The sequence below is a fragment of the Panthera tigris genome, chromosome B1 (assembly GCF_018350195.1).
Source record: "Panthera tigris isolate Pti1 chromosome B1, P.tigris_Pti1_mat1.1, whole genome shotgun sequence".
In the NCBI taxonomy this organism is placed as follows: Eukaryota; Metazoa; Chordata; class Mammalia; order Carnivora; family Felidae; genus Panthera; species Panthera tigris.
In genome coordinates this window covers 148,130,482-148,144,251 of record NC_056663.1, presented here as the reverse complement: position 1 = coordinate 148,144,251, position 13,770 = coordinate 148,130,482, and positions in this window count along the sequence as shown.

Below are 13,770 nucleotides of genomic sequence, written 5' to 3'. Positions count from 1 at the left end.
AAACCTGATTACTTCTCCTTTGTCTCTTGATTTTAATGAGATGGCATTTCCTCTGAAAGGCCTTCCGTGACTCTTGCAGAACTGAATATCCTTTAGAGTCACCTTCAAACCCTACACTGTCCTCCGTAACACTTTCTCCACTGTGCCGAAATTAAACTTTATTTGTCCTGCTTCCTTATTAGCACATAACTGATTTAGACACAAGGTTTTCACTATGTCTGGCATTCAGCAGGCTATGCATTGAATACATATTAACTGAATGAAAGTGGCTAATGTGTGCAAGGGACATAACAAGCTAAGAAAACCATAGTCCTTAGTTATAGGCAGCATTCATACCTAGCCCTACCAAAGCTAAAAAAGAACAGATGAGTGGTTTCTGAGAAATGAGGCTTTTCAAGGTACAGCAGGAATAATCAGAGACTCAAATTTAGATTTTATATTATTTATTTGGTTTTGCGAAGTTGGTCATTTTATTTTTTGTATTTTTTGAGTTAGATAAAATGTATGTGTTAAAACATTTAATTATTAAATATACAAATTTAATATAGACTATACTTTTTAACCTTGTGGCATAGTTTAATTTTTTAATTATTTTTGTTTAAGTTTATTTATTTTGAGAGACAGAGAGAGAAAGAGAGGGAGAGAGAGAGCATGAACAGGGCAAGGGCAGAGAAAGAAGGAGAGAAAGAATCCCGAGCAGGCTCTGTGCTGTCAGCACAGAGACTAACACAGGGCTCCATCTCATGAACCGTAAGATCATGACCTGAACCGGAATCAAGAGTTGGGCACTAAACTAACTGAGCCACCCAGGTGCCCCTATTATTTTTTAATGATAAAGATCTGTGAGACTTCCTTTATTCTTTACCAAAAATAACCTTTTATTCAAAAAGTCAAGAACAAATACAAGCTAACCAGTATAGGTTTAACCTTCATGCTCTCTCTCTTATCTTTCACTTGTAAACAAGTGGTTGCAGGGATGCTCAAATGCTTCTAGTCATGTGATGTTGGCAACCTCCAAAAGCCAAAACAGACTGAAGCCTTAGAAAATCTTGTAAATAAAAAGAAAACAGAAAGGACATAAATAAATAAAATCACAAATTAAAGAGGACAGATCACAAACAATACCACAAAATATAAACAATTATAAGAGAATGTTATGAAAAATTATATGCCAACAAATTGGGCAATCTGTAAGAAATGGAAAAGTTCCTAGAAACATACAAACTACTAAAATTAAAACAGGAAGAAACAGAAAATTTGAGCAGACCCATAATCAGCAAAAAAAATTGAATCAGTAATCAAAAATCTCCCAACAAACAAAAGTCCAGGGCCAGATGACTTCCCAGGGGAATGTGAACAAACATTTGAAAGAGTTAATACTTATTCTTCTGAAATTTTTCCAAAAAAAAAAAAAATAGAAATAGAAAGAAAACGTCCAAACTCATTCTACTACTCATTCTACAAATCATTACCTGGATTCCAAAACCAGACGAAGACCCCACTAGAAAAGGAGAATTATAGGCTTATATCCCTGATGAATATGGATGCAAAAATTCTCAAGAAGGTACCAGCAAATTGAATCCAACAGTACAATAAAGGAATTATTCACCACCATCAAGTGAGATTTATTCCTGGGCTTCAAGAGTGGTTCAATACTCACAAATCAATCAATGTGATTCACCACATTAATAAAAGAAAAGATAAGAACCATGTGATCCTCTCAATAGATGCAGAAAAAGCTTTTGACACAATACTTTTTGATTTCTGATAAAAACCTTCAACAAGATTGGGATAGAGGGAACATACCTCAACAGCACAATGGTCATATATGAAAGACCCACAGCTAATATCATCCTCAATGGAGAAAAACTGAGAGCTTTTCCTCTATGGTCAGAAAGAAGACAAGGATGTTCACTCTCACCACTATTATTTAACAGAATATGGAAGTCCTTGCCTCAGTAATCAGACAACAAAAAGAAAAGACATCCAAGTTGGCAAGGAATAAGTCAAACTTTCACTATTTGCTGACAACATGATATTCTTTGTGGAAAACTCAAAAGATTCCACCAAAAAATTGCTAGAACTAACATATGAATTCATTAAAGTTGAGGTTATAAAATCAACATACAGAAATCTGTTTCATTTTTATACAACAATAATGAAGCAGCAGGAAGAGAAATCAAGGAATCGATCCCATTTATAATTACATTAAAAAGCATAAGATGCCTGGGAATAAACCTAACCAAAAAGGAAAAAAAAATCTGTACTCTGAAAACTAAAGAACACTTATAAAAGAATTTGAAGATGACACAAAGAAATGGAAAAACATTCTATATTCATGGATTGGAAGAACAAACATTGTTAAATGTCCGTACTACCTAAAGCAATCTACACATTCAATTCAACTCCTATGAAAATGACAGCAGCATTTTTCACAGAGCTAGAACAAATAATCCTAAAATTTGTATGAAACCACAAAAGACCTTAATAGCCAAAGCAATCTTGAAAAAGAAAAGCAAATCTGGAGATATCACAATTCCAGACTTCAAGCTATATTACAAAGTGATAGTGATCAAGACACTATGGTACTGGCACAAAAACAGATACATATTCATTGAAACAGAATAGAAAACCTAGAGGTGGACCCACAACTCTATGGTCAACTAATCTTTGACAAAGCAGGAAAAAATATCCAATGGAAAAAAGACAGACTTTTTAGCAAATGGTGTTAGGAAAACTGGACAGTGACATGCAGAAGAATGAAACTGGACCACTTTCATAAACCATACACAAAACTTAATCCAAAATGGATGAAAGACCTAAATGTGAGACAGGAAACCATCAGAATCTTACAGGAGAAAACAGGCAGAAACTTCCCTGTTTCAGCCAGAGCCAATACTTACTAGACATGTCGCCAGAAGCAAGGAAGACAAAAGCAAAAATGAACTATAGAGACCTCATCAAGATAAAAAGCTTCTGCATAGTAAAGGAAACAGTCAACAAAACTAAAAAGCAAACTTTGGAATGGGGGGAGATATTTGCAAATGACATATCTGATAAAAGATTAGTGTCCAAAATCTATAAAGAACTAATCAAACTGAACACCCCAAAACAAATAATTCAGTGAAGAAATGGGCAGAAGACATAAATAGGCCTTTTTCCAAAGAGGTCATCCAGATGGCTAACAGACATGTGAAAAGACGCTCAACACCACTCATCATCAGGTAAATACAAATCAAAACCACACTGAAATACCTCCTCACACCTGTCAGAATAGCTAAAATTAACAACACAGGGAACAAGAGATGTTGATGAGGATGCAGAGAAGGGGATTCCTCTTACAATGTTGGTGGGAATGCAAACTGGTGCAGCCACTCTGGAAACAGTATGGAGGTTCCTGAAAAAGTTTAAAACAAAGCTAACCTACAATCCAGCAATTTCACTACTAGGCATTTACCCAAAGGATAGAAAAATACAGATTTGAAGGAGTACCTGCACATCGATATTTATAGCAGCATTATCAACAATAGTCAAACTATGCAAAGAGCCAAAATGTTCATTGACTGATGGATGGATAAAGAAGATGTGGTATACACACACACACACACACACACACACACACACACACACACATTGCACACAATGGAATATTATTCTGCCATCAAAAAGAGTGAAATCTTGCCTTTTGCATTGATGTGGATAGTGTTAGAGGGTATTATGCTAAGTGAAATAAGTCAGTCAGAGAGAAACAAATACCATATGATTTCACTCATATGTGGAATTAAGAAATGAAACATGTGAACATATGGTAAAGACAAAAAGAGAGAGAGACCATAAGAGACTTTAAAAGATAAAGAACAAACTGAGGGTTGATGGAGGGAGATGCGTGAGTGATGGGCTGGAAGGGTGATGGGTATTAAGGAGAGTACTTATAATGAGCACTGGGGGTTGTATGTAAATGATGAATCACTGAATTCTACTCTTAAAACCAATATTGCTCTGTATGTTAACTAGATAGAATTAATTTTTTTTAAATATTTACTCGTTTTTGAGAGATAGTGACAGACAGAGCATGGATGGGGGAGGAGCAGACAGAGAGGAGGACAGAATCTGAAGCAGGCTCCGGGCTCTGAGCTGTCAACACAGAGTCCCACGTGGGACTCAAAGTCATGAACCATAAGATCATGACCTGCGCCGAAGTCAGATGCTTAACCAACTGAGCCACCCGGGCTCCCCTTAACTAAATAGAATTTAAATAAAAATTTGAAAAGAAAACCTTGTAAATGATGAGAATTTACTTGCTGATCAAAATAAAACAATAGGCAAAATGGCCACCTTAACTAACCTTCATCCTTCTCCATGATCAATGAGTACAGAAGTTACAAAATGATTGAGTCCTTGGCCTAAGCTTTCCTCCTGTGTATACTCATTCCAGAAAAAAAAAATCCTAGATAAGCACCTATTTTTTTTCAGTGTTTATCTTGACCATTAGAAATTAGGCAGAGTTGATATTATACCACTGTCATTCTCCAAAACACTAAAAACAAATATGAGATTGGCATATCTGTGTGACAAAAAGCTAAGACACCTGTTGTTCCTTATTTGTGACCACTGAGCTTTTTGTTTTCCTTCTGAATCACACACTTATTTCTTCTGGGTGGAGTTTGAGGGTCTATTTCATAAATGACAAGTTTTCAACACTAATTGTGAGAAAATAGGTGGGAGTGTGACTGTTTTTTTTAATTATTATAATTAACAGACTTTATTTTTTAGAAGTTTTGCACTTACAAAAACATTGAGGGATGCCTGGGTGGCTCAGTCGGTTGAGTGTCTGACTTCGGCTCAGGTCATGATCTCGTGGTCAGTGAGTTTGAGTCCCACATCAGGCTCTGTGCTGACAACTCAGAGCTCGGAGTCTGCTTTGGATTCTGTCTCCCTCTCTCTCTGTCCCTCCCCCACTCAACGCTCTGTTCTCTCTGTCTCTCAAAAATGAATAAACGTTAAAAAAACTGAGCAGATTGTACAGAGAGGTCTGATACAACTCTTCTCCCCTGTATAGTTTTCCCTATTTATGAACATCTTGCATTAATGTGGTACGTTTATCAGAATTCATGAACCAATATTGACACATTAGTATTAAATAAGTCCATAGTTTATATTAAGGTTTACTTTTTGTATTATAAATTTCGATGAGATTTGACAAATGCATAATGTCACATGCCCACCATTACGGTATCATTTGGAATAGTTTCAAACCCCTAAAAACTCTTGTGTTCTACTTAACAATTCTGTGTCCCCTCCCCTGAACTTCAGAAAACATTGACCTTTTTACTCTGTCTGTAATATTGCCTTTTCCAGAATATCATGTAGTTGGAGTTAAACAGTTATGTAGCCTTTTCAAACTGGCTTCTTTGACTTAGCAATATACATTCAAGATTCTTCCATGTCTTTGGTGACTTGACAGCTAATTTCCTTTTATTGTTCAGTATTATCCAATTGTCTGAATGTTACCATAGTTTGTTTATATCCTCACCTATTGAAGGACATCTTGGCTGCTTCCAATTTTGCTATTATGAACAAAGCTGGTATTAATTAACATTTATGTGCAATTTTTTGTGTGGACATAAATATTTACCTCATTTGGTTAAATACTTAGGAGTTCAGTTGGTGGATCATATGGTGAAACTACATTTAGCTTTGTAAGAAACTTTCAGTATAGCTGTACTATTTTGTATTCCCACCAGCAATGAATGAAAATTACCATTGATCCACATTGTCACCAACATCCAGTGTTCTCAGTTTAGGACATTGTGTGCTATAGTGTCACAGACTTCAATTATCTCTAACATCCTTGTTTTATCTCCACTGTTGTCTTTCCCTCACCTCATTTATGAGACAGGAAGGCCAGAGGGACTGTAGTTGAGTATTTCCCTTCTTCCAGGTTAGATAAGTCTCTGATAATATCTTTTTCCATAGTGAGTAAGACTGTGTGGTGGAGAACACTCTAGGTTTATCTTTAAATGGTTATTTCCCCCTCCCTCTGCCTGAAGCTCAAGGGTATTTTTCTCCATTTATTCATCATGATAAGCTAGTGAGACTCCCAGAAATAAAACTCCCCAAAGCATGGAGCCTTTCTAAGATGGAGCTCCCAGGAGTTTTTAAGTCTTAAACTAATCCACACTCAGTCTCCAGCATTACATCAGTTATCATGTAATTTTTCCTATCAGTTACAGGTTCCAGTGGCTTCTACTCTCAATTGCTCTCATTCTATGCATGCTGTCTCTCCAGTTTTGGGAGCTGCAGTCTTCCCTGTGACCTCCTTTCTCTAATAAATCTAAGAAGAATTGCTGATTTCCAGTTCAGTTTTTGCCATTGTTGCAAGGATGAAGGATGGTGTGACTGATGCTCTTTCTATGTCAAAGCTGAAACCAGGGATATGACTGCTTTAATACATTGATGTAGCCTCACTTTTTCATATTCCTCAAGCCTAGAAAAAGTGATCACAATAATCTCTCAGTCATGAAAAGTCCCTGGGAATCTTAACACAAAAGAAAGACATAAGCACTAACTTCTAAGTAGCATTTATTTGAGCATATGGGTACCTTGAAATGCTGGATACTTAAATGTCAGGAATTTTAAAATAATTTGCATCTTTGTTTAATCTTAGTAGAAGAAAATCTTGAATTCATATTTTGTCAATATCAAATTTATTAGTTTATCTTTTCATTGTCACTCCCATCAGATATATTCTTGCTATCCAATTATTAGTTAGCTTCAATGCTAAAAACAGGAGTTCTCAGCCTATATATTACATTGTTAATTCCAAATTAGATTTATCCAATTAACAACCTTGTACATTTTTTTAAATGTTTATTTATTTATTTTGAGAGAGAGAAAGAGAGAGAGGAGAGAGCGCATGAGCAGAGGAGAGGCAGAGAGAGAAGGGGGCAGAGAGAGAATCCCAAGCGGGCTCCACACTCACCACAGAGTGTGTCATGGGGGTTACAACTGTGAGACCATGACCTGAGCTGAAATCAGGAGTTGGCCGCCCAACTGACTGAGCAACCCAAGTGCCCCAACAACCTTGTTCATTTAAAAAATAATAAACTACATGTAAAATAGACTATAATTCATATTCTTTTACTACCTGTGCCATCATCACATAATTAGTATAGTATTACTATATCTTTTTTTTTTTAATTTTATTTATTTTTGATAGACAGAGAGAGACAGAGCACAAGTGGGGGAGGAGCAGAGAGAGAAGGAGACACAGAATCCAAGGCAGGCTCCAGACTCCAGGCTCCGAGCTGTCAGCACAGAGCCCGATGCGGGGCTCGAACTCACAAACTGCGAGATAGAAGTTGGATGCTCAACCGACTGAGCCACCCAGGCGCCCCTGTATTACTATATCTTTAAAAATGGTACTGACAATTTTGTAAAGACTTTTGAAAATCCTCATATTATGACCTAATTTTTTGTGAATCCCTTTATTTTGTGGGAATTTCTTTCTCTTGAATTCAAGCAAGTATCAGCTGGTGGGAAAATTGTGAAATCCTATTTTTCTTTTATTGTTTTCATTCCTTTCCTCCTAAATGGATCTAATTCTCGAAAATGATACCGATATGTAGGTTTAAGTTGTTTCATTTTACCCCTTCCTGAACTCTCTACTCCAAATCCTTGGCAAATTAGAAAACATTTTGAAAAACTATTAATAGTACATGCATTTTGTAGTAAGTCAACCTTGTTACTGGTACCATGTTAACCTATGTATAGTAATTGGGCTCTTTCCTTACTCATGCATCTGTGGCAGCAACAATGACAGGAGGAAGAAGAAGTCGTGAAATATACAGAATACCTACTATATGCCACTCAGTTTATGTATAGTTATCTGTGATCATCACATTTAGCATATAGATTATGTCTTGGAACTATATTCTGAGACTTGGTCAGCAGGTGGATACTGGAATGATGATACTGTGATACTGGATTCTAGCTATAAGAAGAAACTTCAGGGTAAAGAGAAGGAGAATATGGGCTAATCATAAACCCTTTCAAGAAAGTATATTCTTCATTTTAAACTGATTTAGATTTGAATTAGATATCTTGATAAAGTAAATGATAACAACGACACATCAGATAGACAGAAGGTGCTAGGACAGTGGAATTGGGAGAGCATGGTGTAATAGGTAATATACATGTGGGTATCAGGAGTCAGGAATTGGAGAATGGGAGAGTTGGTGGTATTCTAAGAGTCAGACAGTAATCAATAGTCACCAGACAGGTTAAGAAAGAGGTAAGGAGGTGGGTGAGATGTTACTACCTGGAGCTCAGAAGCAGGACTAATTTCCAGAGTGACAAAAAAAAAAGCAAGTCTAATTTCTATATGAGAAGAAATTAGATGAAGATTCTGATATGTGAAAAAAAATGAGAAATCTGGGACATAAGGCAGGTGTTTGGTCATAAGAAAAAGTCACTTACTTGGTTTGTTAAGCTGCTAAATCATAGCTAAATAATGATGATAATATCTAATGTTTCACAAGGCTTAATGCATCTCAAAACTATGCTAAGTACTTTACATAGATTATCTCATTTCATCCTTACAATAACCTTATGAATTAGTACTATTTCCTCACTTTAAGGCAAAAAAAGAAAGAAGAAAGAAAGAAAGAAAGAAAGAAAGAAAGAAAGAAAGAAAGAAAGAAAGGAAGGAAGAAAGAAAAAGAGAGAAAGCCAGTGAGGTTAGTCAAGTTGCACAAATTTATAGCCACTAAGTGGCTGACTTGGCTTTTGAACCTAAACTGACTAATCCAAGAACTCATTTATAAACCCCTGTGCCAAAGGACTATAGCAACTGAGTACCCCCAATCTCCCTCACTATCCTTAGCTTTGTCCCTCCACTTCCCACTTCCCCCTTATTCCTGGCAGGATTGGCCTCAGGGAGTTGGAAGATGTCACAGCTATGGAAACCAGAAAGACTTAGGCCAGGTGGCACCTGGGTGGCTCAGTTGGTTCAGTGACTGACTTCAGCTTAGGTCAAGATGTTTAGTTTGAGCCCCACGAGCCCCACATCAGACTCTGTCCTGACAGCTCAGAACCTGGAGCCTGCTTTGGATTCTGTGCCTCCTTCTCTCTCTACCCCTCCCCCACTCACACTCTGTCTCTCTCTCTCTTTCAAAAATAAACAAAACTTTTTTTATTCTTATGGGACTTCTATCAGATTCTTGTTGCTGGATTTCTGTGCTGATACATAAGAAATCCTTTTGTGGGGTGGGAGGATATTGCTTTTTAGATTTATCCCAATTGCTTATTTTTGTCCAATAATTCTCAAGCCTGGTAGCACCTGGTAACATTTAAAGACATTGACTTGCTGCATCATGTCCTCTCTCTTTTTCTTCACTAGTTCTCTCTCTGATGAGATCACCTAGTTAGAATTCAGTCAGTTCTGAAATGGGCAAGTTATAGCATCAGAATCATTCTCACCTACCAAGAGGGTTTTGCTTCCATGTGCAGAGACTTGGGTATAATCCTTATTTTTGAATTGTCCCCCAGGAATCTTTCTTAGAGTCAACAATACCAGGGGACTGGTACTCGAGGGGCAAGTACTAAAGATCTAAAGTCACAGAAATGGCTTATACTTATGCTTGTCCAGGCAGCTGTGGATCTCTGCTTTGTTCTGCACTCTGCAGTCAGCCCACTTTCTACTACTTCAGCCACTTCTTAGGAAAGGATTCCATCTTGAATCTCAACCCATTCTCTACTTCCTCAATTTCTGATAAGTTTTGTAGTTAGACTCTTGAATGGTCAGGGACAGAGCAGAAGGAACAAAAATGGTGGTAGATTTATAATTTATTTATAAGAAGGTATTCCCCTCTCTACCTGTTATAGGTTCGATTGTGTCACCCAAAATCGATATTAAATTTCTAACTCCTAGTACTTCACAATGTGACCTTAGGGTCATTACAAATGCAACTAGTCAAGATATCTTACTGTAGTGAGGAGGGGGCCCTCAATCCAATATGAAAATATCCTTATGAGAATACAATGGTAAAGATAAGAGGGAAGGACTCCATGTGAAGACAAAGGTGGAGACTGGAATTATGGACTACAAGCCAAAGAACACAAAGTCTTGATGGATGTCACCAGAAGGTAGGAAGAAGCAAGATTCTTCCCACAGTCTCAAAGGAAGCGTGACCCTGTTGACATCTTGATTTTGAACTTCTAAAATCCTCCTCCAGAACTGGGAGAGAATAAAATTCTGTTCCAGTTTATAGTCCTTTGCTATGGCAGCCCGAGGTAACTGGTTGCAGGTAGAATCTTGTTCTCTACTCCAATGATCTTAGAATTGACAATGTAACTTGCTTTGTCCACTTGAATGTGAGCAGACATGACATAGGCTATGTCTGAACAAAAGCCTGGAATATCTGTATGCGTTTTGGACGTCACTCTTGCTCTAATCCTTTACTATAAGAACATAATATACTGGATAATACTTCTTCTTTCACCTTCAGTCCCCCAATGAGAAGACATGTGAAATTTAGCAGAGCACAGCTATGCCATAATTGAGTTGCCGCCCTCAAGCAGCATGAGCAAGAAATTAATTTTTCTCATTGTAAGTATTGATGTTTTGCAGTTGTCTGTTCTTTCAAAAAAAATGCCAACTAAAAAAGGAATCCTGAAAATAAAGTTAAATTTTTCCAAATGATCCCATCTGATTAAATAAATAATAGTCACATCAACATAGGTCATGTATGTGATGTAGATAAAGGGAAGAACACTGCATGTTAGTAAAATACAGAAGGCACTAAAGTAATCTAGTAGTTATGTGTGTTTACACAGATTTGAGAAAGAAAATGTACTTCTACAATACATTGAAATTTCTTCTTTTAGCTAAGAAATGTAAGGTATATGTACTTAGAAGTGGGAAGCTATAAAAGGCTATGAAAGTTCAGGACTGATATTTTGAAGATTGGGCAACAGCAATTAATCCAGTACTCACAGCTAAGAACATGGGAATATCAAGGTCAGATTAATATTTCAAAAAAAGCATTTACTCAGGCAGTAACAGGGAGAATGTTCTTTCTCAATTGTAATCATGCAATGTCAAAAAGAATCCCCCAAACCAGAAACAAATCTGGACTTAGTAAGAAGGGACTTTATTTGAAAGAATTATTGTCAGGAGTTAGGAGGTCTGGCGGGGGCAGGGGAGGTACTATTGCAATAGGGAGAACATTCTGACCATGAGATTAGTAAGCATTTTAAGAGTTAAGTAGGGTAGATGTTATATGTGGAATTGAAAAGTTGAAATCATTGAAGCAGAAAATAGAATAGTGGTTACATGGGTGGGGGGAGGGCTGGAAGGTAGGGGCCAATGGGGAGATGTTTGTCAAAGGGTACAAGCTTCCAGTTTTCAAAATGAATGAATTCTGGGATCTAATGTATAGGATGGTGACTATAGCAAATAGTACTGTATTGTATACTTGAAATTCGCTGAAAGAGGAGATCTTCAGTATTCTCACCATACACACACCAAAGGAGGGATAACTATGTGAGGTGATAGACATGTCAATTAGCTTGATTGCGGTAATCATTTCACAGTGTTTATTTATACCACATCATCACATTGCACTCCTTAAATATATACAATTTGTATTTGTCAGCTATGCCTCAGTAAAGCTGAGAATGGGGGGAGGAGTCACACAACAGGGTTTTTCTTTCACACAAAAAAGTCAAGGAGGCTGGAAAGAGTCATGCTTGGTGATGTGGGGTGAGAGGTTGGGAATAGAAGATCAGAGAATGTTTAGCCTGAGACCAGCCTATCTATTCTCAGAGTGAGCTCTTGTGAATTAATTCAGATTGAGGGTAGAAGAAAGTTCAGAGTCCTGGGGGATGGAGGGAATCTTAACCAAAGTTTAGTTAACAACTATTTTGTTCCTACTGGTTATCTGGACAACCAGTTCACCTGATTATTTACATGGCAAAGAATAGGAAACTGGAGAGTCTGTGTCTGGCCCTGCCCTTAAACAAGAGGACATCTTTGCATTTTATCTTATTCCTATGGGGAAGAGTGTCTCTTTGCAATAAGCCCTTCTCCAAGACACAAAACTGTGAGGAGATTCCTTCAGCCTCCCCTCTTTCCAGAAACTTGGGAAAGTTTCAATATTGTCAGCAATTACAGTTCAATATTGTCAGCAATGTCACAAAATTGTAAATACACTGACATAAGGAATGAAATGTAGTTATCTGTTCAAAAGTTCACAGAGCCCTCCATAGAATACCATACAACACAGGATAGTGAATGAGAACAGGCCAGATCCTGGGGCTATGCTTACTATGAACTGAACGATGCAAGGTAATTATTTTCACTAATATTTCTTAGTATAAAGTACAATAACACTTATCTCCCCTACTAATGGAAAGGAGCAATTATTATTAAAATTTTTGTAAGCTGAAAAGCATCACACATGTTATTTTAATATGAGTAACATACACATTAACCGAACAAACAAGTGTGGGGAGTATGAGGGGTTGGGAAGAGCTCCATGTTCTCTCTTTCCTAGTTAGAACATACTGCCTTCTCTTCCCCATGCTTGCTTCCACATCTTGCTCAAGTAGAAAACAAATTAAATTTAACCTGTCAAAGATAGTAACTTTGAATTCTCTGCTGTCCAGTATTTATCAAAAGGCTGGGTGTGATAAGCAATATTTATGGAAAGTTGTTTGAAGGGAGTGGATTCTATCTGTTCCTTTGGATATTTAAAATGTTACCAATGGATTAAGCCAGGCCATCAAAGAGCTATGCACTTAGACTGAATGCTTTATTAGCTAACTTAGGAAAAATTGTCAAGTGTCTGAGTTTGTGTCTTCCTGTGTAAAATCATAGAATCTTTTAATTACTCAAGTCTTAATTTGCATCTTTTTGTAGGCTTCATGATTTTTTTTTTCACGAAGTCTTACATTATTCCAGCAGTACGGGTAGGCGTATTTCACCTTTGTTGTTCTTGCCGTTATTGTCCTTTTGTAAATAGCTGCTTTAATTCATTATCTCTTCTAATAGGTGGTTCCATGATTATTTACAAGTTCTTGCACTGACAGTTGCATGTCAAAGTCAGCCTTTCATCTTGGAAGGTAGAGGTTGATGGTGGTTACTAAGCAGTCACCAGTCCTATTCTCCTTGCCCTTCTTCTATTTACTTCCTCACTATCATATTTGGCCAATCTTAAACAAGTTGGCACCAAATGTTATACGGATTTCCCCCACATTTACATTTTAATTTAAAAAGGCCTACAGAGTCATTGTATAAAAAATTAGAAACCAAAAATATTTTAATAGATGAAATAAAATAATCAAAAAATAATCTTAGAAATAATCTCCTATTAATTAAATATTATTCTTTTGTGATATATTGTAGAAAAAGAAGGCATATGAATAAATATGAAAATTTTAAACTTTGAGGTTTTTGTTTGTTTTTGTTTTTTGAGAGAAAAAGAGAGAGAAGGGGAGGGACAAATTTAGAGGGAGAGAGAGAATATTAAGCAGGCTCCATGCCCAGCACAGAGCCTGATGCAGGGCTCAATCTCATGACCATGAGATTGTGACTTGAGCTGAAATCAAGAGTCAGATGCTTAACCGACTGAGCCACCCAGGCACCCTAAACTTTGAGTATTTAGGATCTTACTAAAGTCTCATTATTTGAGAACTTTTTGAACAAAATTGATGCAGTATCACTATAAAAAGAAAAGGTCCCTGGTTAATTAATTATATAAATACCAG